At 38.5% G+C, this 20,333-nt stretch overlaps 1 protein-coding gene across 11 annotated transcripts in view; it reads left to right on the plus strand.

Annotated features, from left to right (window-relative positions):
• FRS2 (fibroblast growth factor receptor substrate 2) overlaps window positions 1-20,333 on the plus strand; it is a 178,072-nt gene that overhangs the window by 113,432 nt on the left and 44,307 nt on the right. The window contains exon 1 of one of the 11 annotated variants that reach the window (XM_077111399.1): window positions 370-4,332. The exons of the other annotated variants lie outside the window; for them this stretch is intronic. The gene's annotated coding sequence lies outside the window, so the exon portion shown is untranslated. Of the gene's footprint in view, window positions 1-369; window positions 4,333-20,333 lie in introns of those variants that run through there. 11 annotated transcript variants of the gene reach the window in all.

Here is a 20,333-nt window from a genome sequence, read left to right on the forward strand (position 1 = left end):
AGCCTCTTGCTGTCACTAAGCCCTTTAGTCTAGAGGCTTGATAATTGGGTTTTTCCCTGTTCTGCCGGCACAGAGGAACTGTTTGCAGTTCAATGTCCAGACATCTGACTTGGTGAGGTCATCAAGGTAAAAGTGGATCAGAAACTTAGTACACACTGGTTTGAGTCCTAAACCTGGGCTTGAAGCCCTGCTTCCAGAATGATCCCGTTTGCTCTGACCTCTACACCTTTCTGTTTTCTAGGTACCCCGCTTTACAGGGTTCAAAGCCCTGACCTGTTTGTCTGTACAGACTTTAAAACCCTGTCCTGAGTTTGTTAAATTTACTGCTGGAAAATAAGTCATCCAACAAGTAATTGGAATTTATGGAAAATAAGTCATCCAACAAGTAATTGGAATTTAATGAAATTAAGTATGCTTGTTTAACAGTTAACTGATGTGTTACTTAGGTATAGTAAGTGTTAGTTGTTGTGTTTGATCTAATTATTAATTGGTGTGTTACTTAAATATATGGTGAGTGTTGAATGTTAAAAATTGTTGGTGTGTTGCTGCACTTATATTCTTCAAGTGTTTCTAATTAGTTACTGATTACTGAAATTTGTTAAGTAGTTGGGCTGTATTTTGAAAAACTCGAAAGATTTTAGTTATGAGTCTGTGAGGGGAAAAAACAGTCTGGCCTAAATATGATTTAGAATTAGGAAAGAATGGCCTGAAAATGGTTCTATAGAAAATGACTCTATATTACAATAAGAGTTGTTCTGGAAAAGAGAGCAGAAATGGGATGAGATCATGTTTATTAATCCTTTATTTGTCCTTCTCAATAGTATTTATGTGTTTGTTTCTTGTGTGACTAACTATATTTGTGTCTGTCTGCCTGTTCAATATATATTCTCATATCTCTGGATGGTAATTACTAATTAATAAAAAAAAATCTTAAAGAGCTGTATTCAAATTGCTTAAAAGTAAATAAGCGTTTTTTCTGTAAAATATAAATTAGTACTCCTGAAGTCTCAGAGAAAAAGGAAAAAAATTCTCTGGGAAGTAGGGTTCCTAAGCCTTAGGTTTTGTAATACTGTAAACGAAGCTTTACATTAGAAAGAAAGCACCCCTGAAATTTCTCTAAGTAGTAGAGGGCTATCAGAGTGCTGCCTCAGGGAAAAGGCAAAGACCTTTTCCAGTTGTCCAGGTCAACAGCTTTACGTGAAATAAATCTAACAACTGGAAACAATTAAAATAAGGGCATAGGAACTCTCAAATCCCACAGCCCTCATTTAAAACTTTTAAAACCAAGTTCAACAGGCCAGATCTCATTCAGTCTTTCTCACCTGTCCCTGCTCCCATGGTCTGACTACCTAAGACAGCTGTGAGGAAAGAATTGGGTACAAAAAGGTGGGAGGAGGTATAGTTTAGAATTCTTTCTACTGGGCCTGAAAATTAGAAATGGTAGACATAGAAGAAATGCTGTGGGAAAGGCCATGTTTGTTAAAATTGTTTTTTTTCCAATAATAGCTTTGTAGTGGTAACAACAGTAAACAAATCATTATTAAAATATAAATAGCCCTTGAGGTAGGAGTAATTAAATAAGTTCTAATTGCTAAATTTCAGTAAATAAAATGAAAGCTCTTTGAGAGCTATGGAAATGTTTACCTGGATTTATGCTTGGGACATATTAAACTACAGTGTATTTTCCATAGCTTAATAATCAATGTACTTTAAAGGTTGTAATTTTGGGATATTGAAAACAAAGAGTTTTTTTTAACCTCCATTAGAAGGAATAAAAAAAAAGCAAAAAGGGCGGGCCACATGGCTCAGCAGGCAGAGTTCTTACCTGCCATGCCAGAGACCCAGGTTTGATTCCCATTGCCTGCCCATGCAGAAAAAAAAAAAAAAAAAAATGGAAATAAAACTGCAAAAAGATGTAGTGACCAAGTCTAGTCTGATTTGTTTTTGTGATGACTTTTTGCATCAAACACAATTTTATTCTACTTAGGTATGTTCCCCCTAAATTTATAGAAACTGACTGATAAACTATAAGTACATTGTTGATATTCCTCTTAAAAAGTAGCCTAGGGTGAGCCACGGTTCTCATCTGCCATGCTGGAGACCCCGGTTCAATTCAATTCCCAGTGCCTGCCCATGGGAAAAAAAAAAAAAAAGAGTTGCCTAATATGCCAGTTTGAAGCTGTTATGTACCCCAGAAAAGCCATGTTTTAATTCTGATCCAAACTTGTGGGGGCAGCCATTGTTTCTTTTAATCCTGATTCAGTATTGTAGCTGGGAAACTTTTAATTAGGTTATTTATTTCCACAGAGATGTGGCACACCCAGTTGTGAGTTTGACCTTTTTGATTAGATGGCGACAGGGCTCCACCCATTCAGGGTGGGTCTTGATTAGCTTACTGAAATCCTTTAAAAGTGGAAACATTTTGGAACGAGCTCACAGCTGATACAGATGAGGGCTTTTGAAGAACAGTTGCTTCAGATCTGAGAGGCAGAGCTGATTTAGACATTTGGAGAGTAGACAGAAATAGCCAGGTGCTAAGCAAACGTTCACAGAAATAGCCAAAACCTGGAGAGAAGAAATCTCTTAGCATATGCTAAACTAAGTGAAGAAACCTAGAGTTTTGTCCCGGAGCAACTAAATGAATGCCCACAGATGCTTAGAAAAAACCATTGGCATCAGAAGCTAAAAGCAGAGGAACCAGGAACGAGGGCCACTAGATACCAGCTACATGCCTTCCCAGCTGACAGAGGTGTTCCAAGTGGCTGGCATCAGCCTTTCTTGAAAAGGTTGTTGGTGCCTTAATTTGGACATTTTAACAGTCTTATATTTGTAAACTCACAATTTAATACATTCCCTTTTAAAAAGCCACTCCATTTCTTGTATATTGCATTCCTCCAGCTTAACAAACTAATATACCTAACAAATATTGTATGATCACATTTTAGAGAACACTTACAAGAAAATTGGGGCCTAGATTGTAAGCTCTTACACATTTAGTCTGGAACTGTAATTGTTATTTCTAGATTTTGAGAGGCTGTGCTATATATGTATAATCTGGTATTTCCCTAGAACTTTAGATACCTGTGTGACACCTAAGACTCAGAGTAGGAGTTCTGCAGGTGGAAAGGCAGCATTGCCACATGCAACAGCTATTAAAGAAATTGAAAAAGAGATCAGGCTTCAGTTAGAGATAAGAACAAAACTGACTGTGTCAGGATTAAGGTAAATCAGAATATAGGGGTAAGGAGGATATTGTCGATTTTAGAACTTCACCTACTCTATGAGACCAAAGGAAGAGAGGTTCATTTTGTCCAAACCTAAATTTTCTGTAGCACATGATTTAACCTAACCTGTCTGGATAGATCATTTAAATAGCCCAAACACATGGAGCCCAGAATGGGAATGAGGGCTTGTGATTCTATATAGTTTAATGTAATGCCTGGGTACATCCCAGAGTATGTTGAACAGATAATCAAAAAATATTTGTTAAGGCCAGTGAGTGATGGGAGAAAAAATGTGAAACTATTAAGCTTTACCACCAGGAAAACCCCAGATACTGTCTCAAACATTAGGGATTCTCAAGTCAGTAGGCTAAGCTGATCTTGAGACTTGCTCATGAAGCTTTTTTATGTAGTGGAGAAGCTAAGCCTACCTATAGTTATGCTTAAGAGTTACTTTCAGAGGACCTGTTTTGTTGCTCATATGTGTCCTTTCTCTCTCTCTCTCTCTCTCTCTCTCTCTCTCTCTGCCCAACTTTGCAAGTAAAATCACTACTTTCCCCCCTATGTGGAACATGACATCCATGGCTGAAAGTCTCCCTAGGGCTATGGTATTGACGGTGACTTCCTGACCAAAAGGGGGGAAAGAATTGTAACAAAATAAAGTATCAGTGGCTGTTCATATAGAGTTGAGAGGCTATTCTGGAGGCTACTCTTACACAAGCTTCAGCTAGATATTGCTATTTACCCTGGTTTGCCAACTGTCATTGTTAGGGACATGTGTCAACTTGGCCAAGTTGTGGTACCTGTTTATCTGATTGGGCAAGCACTGGCCTGTCTGTTGCAATGAGGACATTTCATAGGATTAGGTCATGATCACGTCAGCTGCATCCCTAGCTGATTCCATTTGTAATCAGCCAAAGGGGAGTGTCTTCTGCAGTTAGTGATGCTAAATCTAATCATGGGAAGCCTTTTAAGGAGGACTCAGAGGAAACAGGTTCCATTCCTGCTTTGGCTGGTGAGCCTCTCCTGTGGAGTTCATCCAGGCCATCCATTGGGTCGTCGGCTTTGCAGCCTGCCCTGTGGATTTTGGACTCTGCGTTCCTGCGGTCACGTGAGACACTTTTATAAATTTTATATATGCAAGTGTTCCCTGTTGATTCTGTTTCTCTAAAGAACCCTAACTAATACACCAACTCCCAACTAAAACCATTCTTACCAACCCTAACAAACACCGAGGACTCTATCTCAGATTATACAAAGGTTCCATGCACTATGATTATTTTCCAGAAACCTACAACCTCCAGATGAGTTCCTAGGCCAGGTAAGTTCTGAAACCCAAAGGGTCCAGCCTCTCTGGAACATCAACTAATTCCATCCCCCTATCCTATATTATCAACAGCCCTTTCCAACATGAAAAAGTTTGAATGGGCATAGCTCAAATACCCACAAAGATCAAAGAAGAAGGTGGAGTTATAAAAGAGAAGATAGTATTCAACACATAATTGTGACTGCTGAATCATTATGTTGATATTTCTTTTAGTCTCCAGTGTCTTGGAGCAGCTAGAAGGGAAAACCTAAAATCGTAGAACTGTGCCCCATACCAAACTCTGAAATCTGTTCTATAATTGTTGCAGTGTGGCTTTGAAATTTATTTCTTTTTTGTATATATGTTATTCTCTACAATAATTTTTTTTTAAATGACAAGTTGCAAAACTGAACAATATACCAGGTAACAATGATATTTATATAAAATAGAATAAAATGAGGATATATTGATGCTTCAGATATGACCTATTTAAGAAATCAGTTGAGTTTAATAAGAAATATAAATGAGATTTTTGTAACCTTTATTATCTGGAGTTCAAATAATCTGACTTCTTAATTGCTCTGCCATTTGGTACCCCAATGTGTGGAAGAATTTGGATTTATATTGGCTTTGTTAATACAAGCAGTTTATTTTTGATAATTGCGTTGACCAGGGCACAGTGTAAGACACATATATGATGAACCTGTTAATTATCTTAATAAAGGAATAAAAATGCTAGAAGAATTTATTTTTAAATAGATAAATAAAGATTAGACCTAGGGGAAGACCTCATAGAAGAGACAGCACTTGTAAAACCTTTGAATGAGAAAGCATTTGAGAAAATAGAACTCTGAATTAGTTTATTTTAGAAACCATAACTTAATTTTGTGTACTGACATATTCTTGGTATTATGTAGTGCTTGAGAATAATGTTGAGAAAAATTTGAGTTTTTTTCTGGATATAAATCCCATAGTTATTGAAGAGCTGATTTTATTTTTGACCTTTGAATGTAGTGCTGGCTTGGACTGAGAGATTTTAGGCATATTGTAAAGTAATCATTTGCGTATTGTTTATAAAGTATAAAATGTCTGGCTATATTCCAAACCCAAGCATAAATTTTTTCTCCAATTATTTTTGTAGTATCAATGTTTCTTCTCCGTTTCATGTATATTGTTATTGGAAGATAGTATCCATGTCAGCTTTGTAAATTTGTTATCAGATTTATTTCTAGTTGCATGCTATAGGTGTAATGGATAGTATTTTTATTATTCTGCATACTAAAATGATCATATTTTCTGATTAAAGTGAATTTTGTTTGTTGTAGTCATTACTGACAATAAGCCCTGAATGGATATGGAATGTTGTAGAGGGTTTGAGAACTTGAATTTTGTTTGTGGTAGTTATTGATAACTGTAAGCCCTAAGTGGATATAGAAAGTTATAGAAGGTTTGGGAAAATGAATTTTTTTTCTTGTAGTCATTGCTTGCTGAAAGCCCTGAATAGATTTGGAAAGTTATGATAGGTTTGGGAAAGTGAATTTTGTCTCTTGTAGTCAGTCCTGACTGAAATGTGATAAGCTTATCTAAGAGAATATGGTTTGTCCTAAAATAAATTTGCTAGTTCTAATATGTAAAGACATATTACAAGACCTGAATGACTATGGAAAGTTGCAAGTTTATAAAAGTGAATTCTGACTTCCGGAGAAGATGGCGGCTTAGTAAGACACGCGGGTCTTAGTTCCTCCTCCAGAAAAGCTACTAAAGAAATAGAAACGGTACAGAACAGCTCCCAGAGCCACAACAGAGACCAAAAAGACAGCGTACCCCATTCTGGAACGGCTGAACCGGCAGGGAGAATCTACAGCGGTGAGATCACCGAGGGGCGTGTGCTTCCCCGGGCATGGGCGGCTGGCAGCCGGAGTCCCTCCCTCCCTCCTTCCCGGGCCGGCTGGGAGAATTGGACAGGCGGTCTCCTAAAGCCGCGGCAGCTGGTAATCCCCCACACGCGGCCCCCCAGACCGGCTGGGAGAATTGGATCAGAGGTACCCCAAGCCGCGGAGACCGGCGACTGGGGTCCCTTCCACACACATGACTTCCCGGTCCGGCTGGGAACGTTGGATAGGCACTCCCCCAAGCCGCAGCAGCCGGTGCCCCCCCGCCACGCTTGGTGTCCCGGGCCGGCTGGGAGATTTGGACCGGCACTCCCCCAAGCCGCGGCAGCCGGCGCCCCCCCCCCCCCCCCACGTGCGGATTCCCGGGCCGGCTGGGAGATCCGGATCAGCACTCCCCCAAGCCGCTTCGGCTGGCGACCCTCCCCCACAGCGAGAGTTTTCCAAAGTTAAAGGAGCCACAGCATCTTTTACTGGTGGGACCCGCAGACAAACGAGTGCCACGAGCGCCACCTACTGGGCAGGATAAGAAAAACAGAGCCCAGAGATTTCACAGAAAAATCTTTCAACCTACTGGGTCCCACACCCAGGGAAATCTGATTAAATGCCCAGACGCCAGCAGAAAAAATAACAGATTACACTCGGAAAATTGAAGATATGGCCCAGTCAAAGGAACAAACCAATAGTTCAAATGAGATACAGGAGCTGAGACAACTAATGCTGAATATACGAACAGAAATGGAAAACCTCTTCAAAAACCAAATCAATAAATTGAGGGAGGACATGAAGAAGACATGGGCTGAACAAAAAGAAGAAATAGAAAAGCTGAAAAAACAAATCACAGAACTTATGGGAATGAAGGACAAAGTAGAAAAGATGGAAAAAACAATGGATACCTACAATGATAGATTTAAAGAGACAGAAGCTAGAATTAGTGAACTGGAGGATGGAACATCTGAATTCCAAAAAGAAACAAAACTGTAGGGAAAAGAATGGAAAAATGTGAGCAGGGGATCAGGGAACTGAATGACAATATGAAGCGCACAAATATACATGTTGTGGGTGTCCCAGAAGGAGAAGAGAAGGGAAAAGGAGGAGAAAAACTAATGAAAGAAATTATCACTGAAAATTTCCCAACTCTTATGAAAGACCTAAAATTACAGATCCAAGAAGTGCAGCGCACCCCAAAGAGAATAGACCCAAATAGGCGTTCTCCAAGACACTTACTAGTTAGAATGTCAGAGGTCAGAGAGAAAGAGAGGATCTTGAAAGCAGCAAGAGAAAAACAATCCATCACATACAAGGGAAACCCAATAAGACTATGTGTAGATTTCTCAGCAGAAACCATGGAAGCTAGAAGACAATGGGATGATATATTTAAATTACTAAAAGAGAAAAACTGCCAACCAAGACTTCTATATCCAGCAAAATTGTCCTTCAAAAATGAGGGAGAAATTAAAACATTTTCAGACAAAAAGTCACTGAGAGAATTTGTGACCAAGAGACCAGCTCTGCAAGAAATACTAAAGGGAGCACTAGAGTCGGATACGAAAAGACAGAAGAGAGAGGTATGGAGAAGAGTGTAGAAAGAAGGAAAATCAGATATGATATATATAATACAAAAGGCAAAATGGTAGAGGAAAATATTATCCAAACAGTAAAAGTGAATTCTGTCTGTCACAGTCAATGCTGACCAAAAATTTGATAAGCCTGTTGTGCTCGTTTGAATTTGTGGTGGACCCCAGAAAGCCATGTCCTTTAATCCACATTCAGTATTGCTGGCTGGAAGCTTTTTGATATCTCCAATGGAGATGTGACTCACCCAATTGTGGGTATTAATCTTGGGTTAGCAGGAGAAGCTGGGCTAGAGGGAGAAGCTAATACCCAATTGTGTTAATACCCAATTGTGGGTATTAACCTTGGGCTAGTGGGAGAAGCGGGGAAGGTGAGAGCCCACACAGCCAGAGACCTCTGGAGATGTAGAAGTAAAACGCCCCCCGGGGTAGCTTCATGAAACAAAAAGCCTAGAGAGAAACCTTGCAGACATCACCATGTTTGCCATGTGTCTTTCCGATTGAGAGAGAAACGCTGAACTTCATTGGCCTTTCTTGAGTGAAGGTAGCCTCTTGTTGTTGCCTTAATCTGGACATTTTCATAGACTTGGTTTAATTGGGACATTTTCATAGCCTTAGAACTGTATACTAGCAACTTATTAAATTCTCTTTTTTTAAAAGCCATTCCATTTCTGGTATATCACATTCCAGCAGTTAGCAAACTAGAACACCTGTTATAATATTATTTTTTTTAAAAAAAGAGATTTGTGTCAAACTGTGTATTCATACAAAACTAAAGTTTCGTGTTCTCCTTGTTAAAATAATGTAGATTGTTAGTCTGCTTTTTTTTTCCCACATTGTAAATGTTATGTCTTTATACATTGTCTTCAAGAATCTAGCCTACTGAAACACAGCTCGAGTTTCAGTTACTTCCCTCTAGCCACTCTAATACATCATGAACTAAAAAGGGATATCTATATAATTCATAAGAACAACCTCCAGGATAATATCTAGACTGTTTGAAGTCTCTCAGCAACTGAAACTTTATTTTGTCTCATTTCTTGCTTACCCCTTTTTAGTCAAGAAGGCTTTTTCAGTCTCTTTATGCCAGGTCCTGGCTTATCCCAGGATTTCTGTCCCATATTGCCAGAGAGACTTGCAGCCCCTGGGAGTCATGTTTCATGCATGAGGGAGGGCAGTGAGTTCATATGCTGAGTTGGCTTGGAGAGAGAGGCCATGTCTGAGCAACAAAGCAGGTTCTCTGGGGGTGACTCTTAGGCCTAATTTTAAGTAGGCTTAGCCTATCCTTTGCAGGAATAAGTTTCATAGGGGTGAACCCCAAGATCAAGAGCTCAGCCTATTGATTTGGTTGTTCCCACTGTTTTGCAAGAATATCAGAAAGTCTACAAATGGGGAAATTGAATAGTTCTTCCTTTCTCCCCATTCCCCCAAAGGGACTTTGCAAATATTTTTTTATTCACTGCCCAAATAACTCTGGGATTTATTGGGGCATCACACTAACCTGCACAAACCAACAAAATCTCATTCCCTTTTCAAGATTCCATGTACTTAATGGTGTTCAACTAAACTGACCATACAAGTTAAATTAGGAAATATACTACCCAAAATATAAATTTTGCACCGGATAAACATCTCTTTAGTCTCACACTAAAGCTGAAATTTTAAAATATGGTGTTTGTATTAACTAGGGTTCTCTAGAGAAACAGAATAAACAGAAGATAGAAAAGTGTTTCATGTAACTGTGGGGATGTAGAGTCCAAGGTCTGTAGGGGGCCGGCTGCGAGCACGCAGCCCCAACGAAAGTACTCAGTGAACTCTCAGGAGAGGTTGGCTGGGCAACCATGGGGATGCTAGAGTCTAAGATCTGTAGACAGACCACAAGTTGGCAGCTCCAATGAAGGCCCTCGAAGAACTCTCATGAGAGGCTGGCTGGCTAAAGCAGGAAGAAGAGTGATTGTCTTTTCTGAGTCCTCCTTAAAAGCTTTCTGGTAATTAGATTAAGCATTACTCATTACAGAAGACACTCCCAGTCAGCTGTGAATGCCACCACTGTGGTCATGATTTATGTCTATGAAATGTCCTCATAGCAACAGACAGGCCAGTGCTTGTCTGACCAGACAACTGGGCACCACCAAATGGTCAAGTTGACACATGAACCTGACCATGACCTTGTTAGTTTGCTCTTAATGAAAAGTTATAAAAAATTTTTGGTAACTATCTGCTTACTTTGTCTAGGAGGCAAAGATTTTATCACAGAATAATATCCTTATTGATGTTTATATTGGCTTTATCATCCTTTATTTCAGAAGACAAGTCCTTTTTTAAATGAAAACTGTTACAAAGGATTTGTTCTTCCACCTTGAAAACTTTGGTGCTAAAATGTGTAACATATTACATAGGAGGTGTTTGAGAAATATTACGATAATAAAAAAGGATTTCCTATCCTTTTGTCAGCTAAATTTTTATTGGTGAAATGTTATTCATATATTTAGAGAGTGTATAAAATTTCTAAAAGACATGACAATGTTCTCACTATCCATGTTATATCCTGATACTGAGCTCTGTGACATTAGACATGAGATGATGTTGTTAGTCATGGTTTTGAGTTATTCTTAGAAAAAGGTTACAGATCATGGAAACACCATACTTTCTTGTCAGTCACACTACTTTGCTCAAATGCTTCTCTGAAAGTACGTGTGGTCAGGCTATAAGTCAAAATTTCATTTACTCCAAAAAGAGACTTTAAGAGAAAAGCACGACAGTTATATAAATTATGTTTTACTTGTTAATTAACATAACCCTGGTAAATATGTAAAGCTAAAAACAAGACAGAACCTCTGCTGGGGTTTGGGGTTGATGACTCCAATATAGGACAGTAGCCCAGTATTTTTATTTCTGAAAGTAGCTCCATTTAAAAATGTTTATTAAAAAAATTAGGGCTTACAACTCTGCAAATGAAATCATTGCCCTCCTTACTACGTGGGACATGACATCCAGGGTTGAAAGTCTTTCTGGTGACGTGGGATATGACTTCCAGGGGTGAATCTGGCCCTGGCACCATGGGATCAACAATTCCATCCTGACCAAAAGGAGGGAAAGGAAGGGTAACTAATAAAATATCGGTGGCATAGAGAATTCCAATAGAGTCGAGAGACTCCTCTGGAGTTTACTTTTTGGTAAGCTTCAGTTAGACCTTGCTACCTAATATGACCTACCAAACCCCAACTAGGACCATTCCAGCCAATCCTAAAGAACACCTACAGCCATATGTAAGATTCTACAAGAGTTCTGTGTACTGAAGTAACTTTCCAGAAACCTACAACCTCCAGATAGGTCCCTGGTCCAGATAAGTCCTGAAACCTAGAGGGCCCAGCCTCTCCAGAATGTCAGATAGTTCCATCTCCTTACCCCATATTAGTGACAGACCCTTGCAGTATGAAAAATTTAGAATCACCATAGCCCAAACACCCCTGAAGAGAGGATGGAAAAATCAAAGGTGGTGGTGGAGTTATACAGTGAAGATAGGACTTAACAAATGAATATGAATACTGAATCATTAAATTGATATCTTTTTTAGTCTCCAGTATTTTAGAACAGCTAGCAGTAAAAACCTAGAATTGTGGAATTGTAATCCATGTCAAACTCTGAAATATGTTCCACAACTAATTGTGGTGCAGTGCTTTGAAAATTACTGCGTTTTTGTATATATGTTATTTTTCACCAAAAATGAAGGGAAAAAAGTCGATTGTGATGATAAAAAAAATATTTAAGCCTTCTCATCTCCTATATTCTGGAAGAGCTAGAAGGAAAAAATCTGAGAGGATTGTATGGTAGCCCATGACAAACTCTGGGATCTGTCCTGTAACTACTTGCTGAAGAGTGCATTGTAAACGATTGCTTTTTTATTTCTTTGCTTTGTATATATGTTATACTATACAATTAAAAATTAAAAAAAAAAAAAAACAGGGCTTAGGTTATAAGCTCTTAAAACAATCACATTTACTCCTGAGCTTTAACTATTACTTATTCTGAGATGCTTTGCTTTTTTAACCTGGTAGTTCCCTTGAACTTTAGGTATCTTAGAGTTCTCCATCTCTGAAAGTCACTCCATATAGCAACCATTAAAAAGCTGAAAAAGAAATTAGACTTTGATTAGAAATGTAAATTAAGCTTATCTGGCTAAGACTTACTTAGATGAATCAGAATACCAGGTAAAAGATTATTTTGTCTGTATTTTAAGACTCCTAACTTCTGTGGGAGACCAAAGGAAGAAATGTTTATTTTGTCCAAATTTAAATTTTCTGTAGCACAGTATCTAACTTAACTGGTTTGGTCAATTTTTTTAAGCAACCTAATTCAGCTTTATTTGACATGGAACCTAGAATAAGGAATAAAATATTTATTTTCTGTACAGGTGAATGTTATACCCTGATGCATTTCAGAGTATTTTGGGCATAAAATGAAAAACTATTTACAATGTTCCCTTGAGGGACTGGAGGAGAAAAGTAGAAATACTAAAGTTCCCCACCTGGGAAATTTCTGATATTCTCTTAAGCAGTAGGGCCTCCCAGTTTAATAAGCGAAGCTCTCATTCCTGAGGCTTGTCCTTATAAGACTTACTTCTGTAAGCGGCATAACTAAGCCTACTTGTAATTGACTTAAGAGTCATGCCCACAGAACCTCTTTTGTTGCTTAAATGTGGCCTCTCGCTCTCTAAGCAAACTCTGTAGATTAACTTATTTACTTCTTCCACATGTGGATCATGACTTCAACGGGTGTGGGTCTCACCGGCAGTGTGGGACAAGTCTTCCAGGGATGAGTCATGGCATCTTGGGATTGGTTGACCAGAACTGAAAAAAGAAATAAAATAAAGAGATTTCAAATAGAGGCAAGAGGTCATTCTGGAGGTTACTTTTATGCAGGTTTCAGCGAGATACTGCAAGCTGCTACAGTATGCCAAACCTCAATCAAGAGTATTCCTAAAAACCTTAAAGAATACCTGGATTCTATAAAAGTTTTATTTATTGAGCTTATTTTTCAAAGACTTATTGTCTCTTGATTTTTCTGTGATAGAAAAACCCTGAAACCTAAAGTACCAATCTCTCCAAGAACAGCAGCCAGTTTTGTCTCTGTCTCATAATGTCGATTGGCCCTTTTCACCGTGAAGTAGTAAGAATGATCATTGCCCATATATCCCTTAAGGCTGAGAAGATTATCAAATAAGAGGGAGCTGTGTTATAACTAAGAAGTTAGTAAGTATTTAAAGGATGATTGTGATTATTGAATCATTATATTGTATTTCTTTTTTTACTTTATGGTATATTAGCATAGACATAGGGAAATATTTGAAATCTCTGAACTGTAATCCAGCTGCCATGATCTCTGATGGTGATTGTATAGCCTTTATTTTGTGCCCTTGTAATTGTAAAAATCTCATGATTCACCTTCACTTGTACCCATTTTATCTGATGTTTCAACTTTGGAGTCTTATGATAATAAGACCAGTCCCTAATGTTACTTAATGAAGGGCCCTGGGTCCAGCCCAGAACTAACCCACCCCAGTGCAAAACTTATCTTGGTGACCAAAGTTGGATCTAACAAAAAGGGTCCACCTGACAGGTGCAGTAGCTTAAACTTTAACCTATAAGTGCCCTATACCTAATTATGATACTAAAAATCATGCCCATCATCATTTTAAGACTGACATTTTCTTACATGCATTCTGTAACTAAGCATGAAATCAATCTGTGCGTGCCCAATAATTAAATCACCTCTGATTGCATCATCTAGAGCCATTGTGCTCATTATCCTAAAACCTGCCCATCTCCTGACACTATAAAACTATCAGAATTATTGCAATTTGGGGGGCCAGATTTTTAGGCCAATAGGCCATCTGATCTCCTGCTTCATGGTCGAGAAGATTTTCTCAATCCCTTGATGCCGAGTCCCAGCTCATCCTAGGATTTCTGTCCCCTGTTGCCAGGGAGGTTTATACCACTGGGAGTCATGTCACTCGTAGAGGGTGGGGGGTAGTGAGTTTACTTGCTGTGTTGGCTGAGAGAAAGAGAGACCAGATCTGAGCAACAAATGAGGTTCTCTGGGGTTGATTCTTAGGCCTAATTTTAAGTAGGCTTTCTCTATCCTTTGCAGGAATAAGTTTCATAGGGGTGAACCCCAAGTTTGAGGGTTCGGCCTATTGATTTGATTGCCTGCCCTGGTTACAGGAATATCAGGAATTCTCCAGATGGGAGAGTTGAAATTTTCCTCCTTTGTCCCCACTCCCCAAGGGGACTTTGCTTCTTTACACTGTTGAAATCATTCTAGGATTTATTGGGGCATCACAGTAACTGGACAAACCAACAAAATCTCATGCCCTATTCAAGGTTCCATGTACTTATGGTGTTCTATTAAACTGACCATATAAGTAAAATTAGGAGATGCACTTGTCAAAATATAAATTTTGGACCAAATACACATTTCTTGCTTTAGTTTCACACAGTAGTTGAAGTTTTAATATGCTTGTCAAGATATTTACATGCCTCAAAGGCAACAGAAGATCACTAAGCATATGAAGATGCAGACAGATATGGCCTAGCCTAATGACCGATTTAAAACACCTGAGGAGACATTGACTTTGGAACAGCTAATCAAAGATGAAAAGCAGTATGACCCTATTAATGAGCAAACTGAAAGAGAATTAATATACGTATTTATGTGGTGTTTCTAGTACCAGCTGAGAATGAGTGTGTCCACAAACAAATTAATAATTAAAAACTATTTTGAAAGAGCAATGCAAAATGCAGAACTGCCTTTCAGGAGGAGCAAACAGCCTAACACACATCAGTTACCCTGGTTACAACTTGGTAGAGGCTATTTATCAAAGTCCAGTTTCTGTGATTCTACTGGAGCTTTTTTTAAGGGACAAAATGAATTTTATTTTTTCTTTTTATTTGGGGAATATTTGTTGTTTAAATTTCCCACTGTTATGGCTTAATGGATTTTCTAAGACATATTTTGCCATAAATGTATCACAAAAAAAACTGCTGTGATACTCATCTGTCAGACATCTGAAATAGGATTTGGTTCTCTACTCCCATTTGTCTCTTGACCTGATAATTCTACCCATGCTGTTAAGTGATTCCAGGGTTTCATTTTTAGGCCACTGGGCTAAGGGCTGGGAACAGGTAGTGGAAAGGCGTTAGAAAAGGAAGAAGTGGAAGAGAAAAACTTAGAGGACATATTGCAGAGCTGAAGAGTGTCTCTAGAATTTCTCAGAAGGCAGTTATGTATCAACTGCATTGTTTGTTTGAGGTGACCCCAGGTAGGTTGTATATCTCCATAAATTCTTACTATTATATGGCCTTTCAGAACATTTCCCCATGGCACGTGAATTCTGAGCATAACTTTGCTCACAGTGGGCACCATTAGGCTGAGAATGGATAGTTAAGTCTTTGGTATTGGCTGGCTTCCAACAGTTACTAATTTGAGTTTGCCTACTTAAATTTTCCTGGCATTTTCCCCTGACCACTTCATGTGTTCTTTATGCTCTCCCCTAATCAATTTTGTATATAGTCTACCTTCATACTCTGCTTAGACATTTATAGCTTTTCTTTCTAAAAAAGCCTTTATGAACTATTGATTTGTATATTCTTTAGGTTAATAACTTGTTGATTATAAAAGTATCTCTATGGAAAATATAGAAAAATATAAAAGAAAAAAATACTTGTTATTCCACTACTAAGTAAATCAGTGCTACCATTTTAGTGTAGTCTTTTTTTCAGAGTATATGATTATGAGATGGGAGGGGATGTGGGAGAGAAATAAGTGTAAAATTTCATTTATGAGAATCCTCAGATTTGTTGGTAGACATGAGTAATTTTGAAATATACTTTTTACTTCAGAATAATTTAAGAATTACAGAGAAATTGCAAGGATAGTACAAATTCTGTATACCTTTCACCCAGCTTCCACTAATTTTCACAGCTTACATAATCACAAAACTAAGAAATTAATGTCGGTACAATGCTTTTAACTAAACTACAGACCTAATTCAGATTTCATCAGTTTTTTCCTCCTACCATTGTTTTTCTTTTCCATAATCCAGCACAGGATCGCCACATTGCATTTAGTATATTTGAAGTAAATGTTAGGGAAGGCCACAGTGGCTCAGCAGGCAGAGTTCTCGCCTGCCATGCCAGAGACCTGGGTTCAATTAGATTCCTGGTGCCTGCCCATGTAAAAAATAAATAAATAAAATAAAATAAATATTAGCTTGTATTCCTTTTTTTCTGTTTAAGCTTAAATCAGAAACATTTGGTGTCATTAAATATTCTTAATATTTTGTGAAAATGCTTAATGGTACCAGAAAAGTTTATTAAATGGATACATCTATCTTGGTGTAAATAGTTCTGGTTGAGTGTTTTTTTGGCATGGGTGTTGCATTCTGAGAGGGTGAGGAGTGTCAGAAAATATATTTTTGTTATTGAAGTATTTGAATCAATTGAGTTATTTAATGCTAGATTGAAACAGCAATTTTGAATATATCACCCTAAAAGTAGAAATTAAGTAAGCAAGTTTATTTTCCTTTGAGAGTATGTTTAAGAACATTTGAGATTGAGTTAAATGCAGACACTGATGAGCTATTCATAAAGCAATTTGTTTTAGTGGTTATTTAGAGTTGCTTGGCATTTTGGCGTAGCTTATTTTGAGCAGATTATGTGTGTGTGCATGTATATACATTTTACATACTCAGAGTCAATATTTATGCTTTTACTATTAGTTTGGTAACTAACATGATATCCACCTGACTTTCAAAATATATTTACCTTTTATCTTATTCATAAACTATTTTTTTGTTAATTTTTTCAGGTTGTTTTTGTTTGTTAATTAAAAAAAATTTATTAGGGAAGTTGTGGATTTACAGAACAATTATATATAAATACAGGATTCCCATATACCTCCTCAGCACCAACATTTACATTGGTTAGGAAGATTTGCGACAATTGATCATAGCACTTTTTTTTGTAATTCAGCTTTTTTTTTTTAACATTCATTGCATTCGTTACAATTGATAAAAGACTACTACTAACTATTGTCCATATTTTATGTACAAGGTTTTTTCCCCCATATTCCCAGCCTTTTTTTGTGTGTGCATGTCTTTATTACTCATCTGTCCATACACTGGATAAATAGGGTGTTAGTTATGAGGGTTTCACAATCACATAGTCACAAGATGAAGGCTGTGTAGTTACATAATAATTATCAAAGATTGAAGCTACTGGATTACAGTTCAATTTCAGGTATTTCCTTCTGGCTGTTTTAATATGCTAGAAGCTGAAAAGAAATATCTATATTATGACTCAGTATCATAATAATTTGTTAAATCCTAACTTCTCAGTTACAAATCCTCTCTCTCATTTGATCCTTCACTCAGTCTTCAGGGATATCTGGGCAATAACCATTTTCACTCCTTCATGCTGAAAAGGGGTGTCAGCATTATGAGTAGAGGAATGATTGGTTGATGTTCTTAGAGAGACTGGGACCCTGGGTTTCAGGGCTTACCTGGCATAGGAGCCATCTGGAAGCTTGACATTTCTGAAAAAATAAATTTAATAGGTAAAATTTTATAGAGCTTCAGATAGAGCCCAGGGTATTCTTTAGGGTTTTCAGGAATACTGTTGATTGGGGATTCATATATTGTGGCAACTTGAAAATATCTGGCTGAAGCTTGCATATAAGTAACCTCCAGAATGACCTCTGGAGTCTGTTTGAAATTTCTTAGCCACTGCAACTTTATTTTGTTTCATTTCTCTTCCCCCGTTTTGTGAAGGAGGCATTTATTGACCCCGTGATGCCAGAGTTCAGGCTTATCCCTGGGAATCATGTCTCACATAGGGGGAGAGGGTAGTGAATTTATTTGCCAGAGTTTGGCTTAGAGACGGAGGCCACATCTGAGCAACAAAAGAGATTCTCTGAAGGTGATTCATAATTATAAGGAGGCTTAGCTTCACCATTACAGAAACAAGTTTCATAAGGGGAAGCCTCAAGATTGAAGGCTTGGGTTATTTAATGGGGAGTCCCTAATGCTTGAGAGAATAGCAGGAATTCCCCAAACGGGGAAGTTTAACAGTTCTATGTATTTTCTCCAGTCCTTAAATGATTTTGCAAATATATTTTTATTTTGTTCCAAAAATACTCTGGAATATATCTGTATTTAATAACCTGTACAGAATAACAAGATCTCATTCTTTATTCTAGTTTTCATGTAATTAGATTTTTAAATAAACTGACCCAGACTGGTTAAATCAGATAGCGTGCTAAGAAAATTTAAATTTTGAACAAAATAAACATCTCTTCCTTTGGTCTCACCAGAAGTTAAAGTTTTAAAATGCAGACAATAGCATCTTTACCCTGTATTCTTATTTGCCTTAGTCCTAACCAGATCATCTTCTTTAACAGTTGCTGTGTGGAGTAATGCTGATTTTCGTAGCCGTAGAGCTCTAACTCTGAGTCTCTGGTGTCACACAGATACACAAAGTTTCAGGGAACTACCAGTTTATACATAAATAGCACAGCATCTCAGAATTTAGAGTCATCAATTAAAACTTAGTAATAAAAGTGACTGCTATAAGAGTTTACAATCTAAGAACCTTTACAGTGAGACTTATTCTACTTTCTGTACTTATTCATCCTTGATTGCCCAACTGTACCCACTTTCTATTCTTGATAACCAACTGTTCTGGTTTGCTAGCTGCCAGAATGCAATATACCAGAAACGGAAAGACTTTTAAAAGGGGGAATTTAATGAGTTGCTAGTTTACAGTTCCAAGGCCAAGAAAATGTCCCAATTAAAACAAGTTCATACAAATGTCCAATTTAAGGCATCTGGGGAATGATACCTTGGTTCAAGAAGGCCAACGACATTCAGTATTTCTCTCTCAGGCTGGAAGGGCACATGGCAAACATGGCGGCGTCTGCTGGCTTTCACGTGGTTCTACCAAAAGGAACTCTCTCCAAAATCTTTACTCTTTTAAAGGATTCCAGCAAACAACTCCACCTTCAGTGGGTGGAGACACACCTCCATGGAAATCATCTAATCAAAAGTTACCACCCACAATTGGGTGGGTCACATCTTCATAGAAACAGTCAGAATGCTCCCACCCAGCAATATTGAATGAAGATCAAAGGGCATAGCTTTTCTGGGTCCACCACAGATTCAGACTGGCACATTCCACCCTTTGAACCCCAAAAAGACATGCTCTTTCCAAATGCAAAATACATTCATTCCATAACAATATCAGAAAACCTTAAACCTTTCAGTAGCAAAACAAATGAAGTACAAAATTAGACACAGTATAAAATCTCAAGTCAATTGCAAGCATGGTCCGACCTAAGGCAAAATTTTCTCCATTTGCTCTGGACCTGTAAAACTCATAACAAGTTATTTGCTGCCAGCATACAAAGGAGGAACATTCGTAGGATACATATACACTTTTCCATAGGGAGGAAGAAACACATGGGTCACCGGAACCATACAATTTCGAAAACCCACAGGGCAAAGTCCATTAGATTTCAAAGTCTGAGAGTCATTTGTCCTCCGGACTTCTGAAAGTGGCAGTCCCATCCTTTCCAAGGGCCTACACAGAGGCCTGCCTCTCTCCGAATACAACCTTGGAGGACATTGGGGAGCCCACCTTTTTCTCAGCTCCATCTTCTCCAAGCATTGGGGCTGCTCCCGGGCTCTCTGCCATCTCCAGGGCACACACTCAGCCCCTGCATGTGGTGGCAGCCAGACTCTCCCCAAACCCCAAGGAATGTGCTTCACCCTCTCCAAGGCCTGAGGCGGCATGACTTTTCTACTGCAATGAGGTGGAAGGCCCGTCCTCTGTCTTCGGGGCAAACTCACCCTCTCTTGGCCTTGGGTGGGTCTGCTCTCCTAGCCCAAGGCTTCTTGACTTCAGACCTCAGCCTCCATGGTTTTGCCTCTGAAGTTATTTTTCCTCCAATGTGTCCCTTCTCTGAACCCCCCAGTCCAGACTGGCAGCGGCTCTGTTTATACAGGTCCCACAGCACTCTTGTCGGCTTTCTATGCAGTAGTGTTGGATCATGCCCATCAGACATAAGGAGTTTCCACAAATCTTTCCTGGATAACTCCATGTCCGATCCTGGCTTTCTCTGAAATGACTGACTGGTTTCACATTTGGTTAAATCCTCACACGGGCCGATGTTCTCTGGGATCTCCCTTTCTGGGGGCCCAGAATTTTCCAGAACTTCAATTTCTGGTTTCTTTGTACTCAGGAGTTAAGTTTTCAGCTTATGTCTCTCCTATTGCATTTCACTATAA

This window comes from Tamandua tetradactyla, chromosome 7 (genome assembly GCF_023851605.1).
Source record: "Tamandua tetradactyla isolate mTamTet1 chromosome 7, mTamTet1.pri, whole genome shotgun sequence".
In the NCBI taxonomy this organism is placed as follows: domain Eukaryota; kingdom Metazoa; phylum Chordata; class Mammalia; order Pilosa; family Myrmecophagidae; genus Tamandua; species Tamandua tetradactyla.